This window comes from Mus caroli, chromosome 9 (assembly GCF_900094665.2).
Source record: "Mus caroli chromosome 9, CAROLI_EIJ_v1.1, whole genome shotgun sequence".
In the NCBI taxonomy this organism is placed as follows: Eukaryota; Metazoa; Chordata; class Mammalia; order Rodentia; family Muridae; genus Mus; species Mus caroli.
The window spans coordinates 72,761,911-72,768,924 of NC_034578.1; the positions used below are offsets into that span (position 1 = coordinate 72,761,911).

A 7,014-nucleotide genomic window follows, 5' to 3' on the forward strand; every position below is an offset into this window, starting at 1 on the left:
ACTTTTGGGATAGCATTGGAAATGTAACTGAGGAAAATATGTAATAAAAATATTAAAAATTAAAAAAAAAGAATAATGAACATAAAATATACATGCTGACATTCTAAGCAAATTAATGGAATAATGATGGATACACTTCCTTTTGAATCAGGGCTAAGAATCATGCTACACATCACTGTTTAACATTGCTTTGGGAGACTGCAAGATGGCGGCTTCCATCTTCAAGGTCGCCGTTAGAGCTGCCTCAGGAATATTCCGTCCCTTGAATGTCTTGGCATCTTCAACCTATTGGAACTGTGCCAGGAATGCTTGTCTTAATTCTTCACTGTGCACCATTCATTTTAGACATATTCGGACATCAGTTCTTTCCTCTGCTCCAAGACTTGTCACATCTGTCGGACACCTGGCACTATTAAGGACACCACTCTATTAAGGACAACAGTCCTTAATAGAGTGGCCACATTGGTTCCCAGTATCCTGAAGCCACCAGTCAGAGCTCTAACATACTGCAGCACACGGAAAGGCAAGAGAAAGACAGTAAAATCGGTAGTGCATCGTTTCCTCCGACTTCATTCTGGCCTTTGGCTAAGGAGAAAGGCCGGCTATAAGAAAAAATTATGGAAAAAGTCAACTGCAAGAAAAGAAGCGCTTGAGGGAATTTGTGTTCTGCAGCAAGACCCAGAGTAAACTCCTGGATAAAATGACGACATCTTTCTGGAAGAGGCGCAACTGGTACGCTAGCGATCCTTCCCAGATGTACCACGATCGAACAAACCTGCGTGTATAGTTCAGAGCTATCATAGTTCCCAGCTATAGAATGTGGGTCTTTGTGTACATGATGCCATTGCAAAGTGAGTATGCGTTAAACTGTAAACTGTATCAGCTGATCCGCAAGCTTAGATTACCACCATTGTGCATTAAACATTCCCAGAGTTGGTCATAGAACTAAAAAAAAAACAAAAAAAACCAAAAAATCCCCATTGCTTTGGATCTTGTGTAGCAGGTAATGGTACATGCCTATAAGGTAACCAAGGGACAGATACAGGGGCGTTGCCACAAGTTCTAGGTCAGCCTGTTCTGCACAGTAAATTCCAGGGCATCTAATACAACATAGTGAAACCTTTTCCTAAAAGCATAAAGACAAAAACAAATATAGAACTAAGTATACACAATGATTTCTCCTGACAAGATCCAAAGGAAGGCATGGACCCTCCACCAAATTTGTTAACTGAGGGTAGGACAGGCGAGACACACTGTGGTGGTTTGTATAGTCTTGGCCCAGGGAGTGGCACTATTGGGGGATGTGGCCTTGTTGTAAGTGTGTCACTATGGGCGTGTCCTTAATGCCCTTGTCCTAGATGCCTGGAAGCCAATCTTCTCCTAGCTGCCTTCAGAACAAGAGGTGGAATTCTCAGTTTCTTCAGCCGCATGTCTGCTTGGATGCTGCCATGTTCCTGCCTTGATGATAATGGACTGAACCTCTGAACCTGTAAGCCAGCCCCAATTAAATGTTGTCCTTTATTATAAGAGTTGCCTTGGTCACGGTATCTGTGCAGAGCAGTAAAACCCTAACTAACACACACACTGATGCCTAACTGCAATGTATTGGCCATTCTCATGAGTAGCAAGATCCTCAGTCTTCCCATGTATGACAGTATCCCTGGGTACATCTTACATACACACATATGCAGTTATTATGGAAGCCACTATTCAGCACTTGACTGGTGACTAGTGTGACCTGAGCATGCGTTGAGCATAAAACGCAACACCAAATTTCAAAGACAGCATAAAAATAAACTTAAAAAAAAAAAAACACCCAGTAGTTCATTAATGTTTGGTAACACGTTAGAATGCTAATATGTTGGGTATGTAGAATTAAAAGAATACCTTATTAATTACACTGATTCTGCTTAAAACACAGTAGGAAAACTTTAAATTACATATGTGTTCCACTCTGTGAGTGGACTTATTATTTCTGACAGAATACTCTGATCTGTGGTAAATCCGACTTGAAGAGCTTGAGTCCAGCATGGAAAGGGTGGAGGAACCGCAATGTTCTCAGGATGGAGGAGGAGAAAGGCAAGCAGCCTGGACTCTGTTCTGTTCTGTTCTGTTTTGTTCTGTTCTGTTCTGTTCTGTTCTGTTCTGTTCTGTTCTGTTCTGTTCTGTTCTGTTCTGTTCTGTTCTGTTCTGTTCTGTTCTGCAACCACCAGTCTGCAGCCACCAGATCTGTCAGAGCTGAGGTGTTCAGGGTGGGGAACTAAAGCTGGTGTGTATGGAGTTGTTCACAGGAGGACTCCTGGTTTTCATCTGTGAGTCTCTACCATTTTGACCATGTGAGAAGGTAGCCAGTTCAAACTCTGGTAGTGCAATGGGTAATATTCTGTAGGCATGTTAAGTCTTAGGCTTACCTTCAAAAAATTGTGATCACAAGTTTTATCAATTTTTCTGTTTTTCCCACTAGACTCTAAGATTCTTGGGGAAGTGCTGTATGAGTTATTATATTTTATGACTGTGCTAAATGTCATAAAATGTTTTGGGTGTAAAATATACTCCAGATTTACTTCCTGAATCAAGTCAGAATTATTCATACAAACAATTTTTATGGATCCAATAGTCTAGTCTTAATTTAGTCCTCTTTTGAGATAATGGGAAATTAGAACCCTTTATCTTCTTAACTCCATCCAATATGGACCCCCCCCTCCCGCAAACCCAAATCCAGATTCATTCATTTTCAGTGTGTTCTGGTGGATCTACTGTGAGCATCATTACCAGCACAGAATATGCATTAAGAAGCCTTTCAATATACAATCAGTGAAAATTCAAAATAATAATTATAGAGAGATTTGAATGGCTCTCTTACTGAATAAATAGTATCACAATCCTGTGTCATTCTCTTGGGCCCAATTTTCTCTTCATTTTTCTTCCTTTTGTATAGCTAACAAACAGATTCACAGATTTCTGGTATTATTGACCATCTACTGAGTAAAACTTTGTGCTACATATCTCAAGATATAGGAGGTGTGTTTTCTATCTCCAGGCTATTTGCTGTCTTTTAGGAAACTTTTACCTGCACCGATAAGTTCAACACCTATGGCTTTTGAAAAATGTGAGCGAAACTATGAAAAGTCAAGCCTGTCAGATTGCTCAGTAGAAAGGGATCTTGTGTTTTTCTACCTAAGGACATCAAAGCGAATGTCCCTGTTGAGATGACATCTGGACTGAGTCGCAGATGGGGAGCAGGATTTGGATGAAAATAGAATATTATCTGTAGGGACTAGCAGAGCAGTGGTAAGTCACAGAGGAATAAGGTTTAACTATTTGAGAGGACCATCAGCTTTGAGGTTCCCATTCTCTATCTGCAAACTTATGTCATGGTGATGGTAAAGAACTGAAAACACTGAAGATGCGGGAGCGAAAGCAACATTTTAGTAAGTTGCTTAAGTGCTTGTTACAGATGGCTTACGGGAGGTGCAGAGAGCAGGGCACTTTAAGGGAGCCTTGATGGGAGAATTTTAGATGATGGGACAAACGTTCAAACTGCTGGAGGGAAGAGAATCACAGAACAACCACTGATGTTTATCTACGTGTGCATTAAGTGACCAGACACGTGCAAGCCAGATCCTCTGTACACTAACATATCGACTAGGGAGACACACATGCTCCCGTTCGCAGCAGAACCACTGTTCTAATTGTCCTATTGGTCACAAACTTATCTTCTTCTTTTTATTCATAAGATGTTTTGTAAAACAGCTGTCATTATATCAAAATGGATTTTGCTTTTCAATGAAGTTTAAAATCTGGTTTCTATTTAGGAGACCTTGCCAAACACCTTTGAACCAGAGGTCTCTCATGGTTTCTCGGTAGTATATTGGTGTAGATCATTTGTATTACTTATCTTGGGTGGCCTCTTTGAAATATTTTGTAATGGAAAATTTTCCACCCCTTTGAAAATTTCTCCATCTTTGTTTCTATCTTCAGGCTGAGTACTATCTGGACATGACTACCCATTTCTTTCCTATCTGTTCAGCTATTGAAAAAAACAACTGCGTTCACCTGGACCTATGTTTTCTTTCTGTTTACAGCTATTTAGTCTAATATTCTATTCTGAACTTGTATTCTCTCTGTTCCATCCCTTGTTTCTAATGCTGTATGTGTGTGTATATGTGTGTGTGTTGTATGTGTATGTGTGTTGTGAGTGTGTATGTATGTGTGTGTGAATGTGTTGCGGGTGTGTTGTTAAGTGCATGTGTGTGTGTGGACATGTGTGCCTGTTGTGGATGTGCCTTAGCACCTGCATAGACTTGAAGTGTTTCTCAGCCAGGCTGACAGCCACCGAGCCACAGTGTACCTCCTGTCTACTTTCTCTGTGCTGGAGTTATGGACTTTTAAAAAATATTATTTTATTTATTTACATTCCAGTTGTTGTCCCCCACCCCCAAATCCTCTCTCCCATGGTTCCTCATTCTATTCTTTCTTCCCCTTGCTTCCAAGAGGGTGCTCTCCCCTACCCTACCAGGCCTTCATCTTCCCTAGGACCTCAAGTCTTTCCAGGATTAAGTGCATCTTCTCCCATTGAGGCCAGACCAGGTACACCTCTGCTATATATGTAGCAGCCTCGGACCAGCCCATGTATGTTCCTGGCTGGTGGCTCAGTCTCTGGGAGTTCACTGGGGTCTGGGTTAGTTGAGACTGATGATCTTTGTGTGGGGGTCACTCTCTCTTTCAGCTTCTTTAATCCTTCCCCTAATTCAACTATAGGGGTCCCCGACTTCAGTTTAGTGGTTGGGTGTAAGTATCTGCTTCTGTCTCAGTTAGATGCTGGAAGTGCCTCTCAGTGGATAGCCATGCCAGGCTCTGATTTGTAAGCACATCATAGCATAGTAGTGTCAGGCCTAGTAAAATTCTCACAAACTGAATCCAAGAACACATCAAAACAATTTTTCACCATGATCAAGTAGGCTTTATCTCAGGGATTCAGGGATAGTTCAATATACAAAAATCCAGCAACATAATACACTATATAAACAAACTGAAAGAAAAAAAACCACATGATCATCTCATTAGACGCTGAAAATGCTGTCAACAAAATACAACACCCCTTCATGTTCAAAGTCCTAGAGAGATCAGGAATTCATGGCACATACCTAAATATAAAAGTATTTTGTAGCAAACCAACATCAAATTAAATGGAGAGAAACTTGAAGCAATCCCACTAAAATCAGTGACAAGGTTGCCTACTCTCTCCCTATCTATTAAATATAGTACTCAAAGTTCTAGCTAGAGCAATTAGACAATGAAAGGATATCAAGGGGATACAAGTTGAAAAGGAAGAAGTCAAAGTATCACTATTTGCAGATGATATGATAGTACACATAGTGACCCCCAAAATTCCACCAGAGAACTCCTAAACCTGATAAAGAACTTCAGCAAAGTGGCAGGATATAAAATTAACTCAAACAAATCACTAGCCTTCTTATACTCAAAGGATAAATGGGCTGAGAAAGAAATTAGGGAAATGTCACCCTTTACAATAGTCACAAATAATATAAAATATCTTGGTGTGACTCTAATCAAGAAAGTGAAAGATCTGTATGACAAGAACTTCAAGTCTCCGAAGAAAGAAATCGAAGATATCAGAAGATGGAAAGATCTCCCATGCTCATGGATTGGTTGGATTAAGATAGTGAAAATGGCTCTCTTACAGAAAACAATTTACAGATTCAATGCAGTGCCCATCAAAATTCCAAAACAATTCTTCACTGATATGATTTTGGAAAAACAAAAAAACAAGGTGTCTTAGTCAGGGTTTCTATTCCTGCACAAACATCATGACCAAGAAGCAAGTTGGGGAGGAAAGAGTTTATTCAGCTTACACTTCCATGTTGCTGTTCATCACCAAAGGAAGTCAGGACTGGAACTCAAGCAGGTCAGGAAGCAGGAGCTGATGTAGAGGCCATGGAGGGATGTTACTTACTGGCTTGCTTCCCTTGGTTTGCTCAGCTTGCTTTCTGAACCCAGGTAGAACCCAGGACTACCAGCCCAGGGATGACACCACCCACAATAGCTCCCCCCACACCGATCAATAACTGAGAAAATGCCTTATAGCTGGATCTTATGGAGGCATTTCCTCACCTAAGGCTCCTTTCTCTGTAATAACTCCAGCCTGTGTCAAGTTGACACATAAAACCAGCCAGTACACCAGGATAGCCAAAACAATCCTCAACAATAAAAGAGCTTCTAAGAGAATCACTATCCGTGACCTCAAGTGGTACTACAAAGCAGTAGTGTTAAAAACTGCATGATATTGGTACAGAGACAGTCAGGTTGGACAATGGAATAGAATCAAAGACCCAGAAGTAAATCCATAAACCTATGGACATTTGATATTTGACAAAGAAGCTGAAACCATACAGTGGAAAAAAGAAAGCATCTTCAATAAATGGTGCTGATCTTACTGGCAGTTTGTATATAGGATAATGAAAATAGATCCATATTTATCACCTTGCACAAAGTTTAAGTCCAAGTGGATCAAGGACCTCAAGATAAAACTGTATATGCTGAATTTAGTAGAAGAGAAAGTGGGAAAGAGCCTTGAACTCATTGGCACAGGGGAAAAATTCCTGAACACAACACCAATGGCTCAGGCTCTAGGATCAACAATTGATAAATAGGACCTCATGAAACCGAAAAGCTTCTGTAAGACTGTTAATATGACAAATCGGCAACCTACAGATTGGGAAAAAAACCACTAACCCTATATCTGACTGAGGGCTAATATCCAAAATATATAAAGAACTCAAGAAGTTAACCTACAAAACCCCAAATAACCCAACTTAAAAAGTGGGGTTGAGATCTAAACAGAGAATTCTCAACAGAAGAATCTCGAATGGCTGCGAAGCACCTAAAGAAATGTTCAATGTCCCCAGCCATCAGAGAAACGCAAAAACAACCCTGAGATTCCACCTTACACCAATCAGAATGACTAGAATAAAAAACTCAGGTGACAGCAGA

At 40.4% G+C, this 7,014-nt stretch overlaps 1 pseudogene; it reads left to right on the forward strand.

The window, feature by feature from the left end:
• The first annotated feature begins 205 nt into the window (after positions 1-205).
• LOC110302623 lies at positions 206-787 on the forward strand (annotated as a pseudogene).
• Positions 788-7,014: the final 6,227 nt, after the last annotated feature.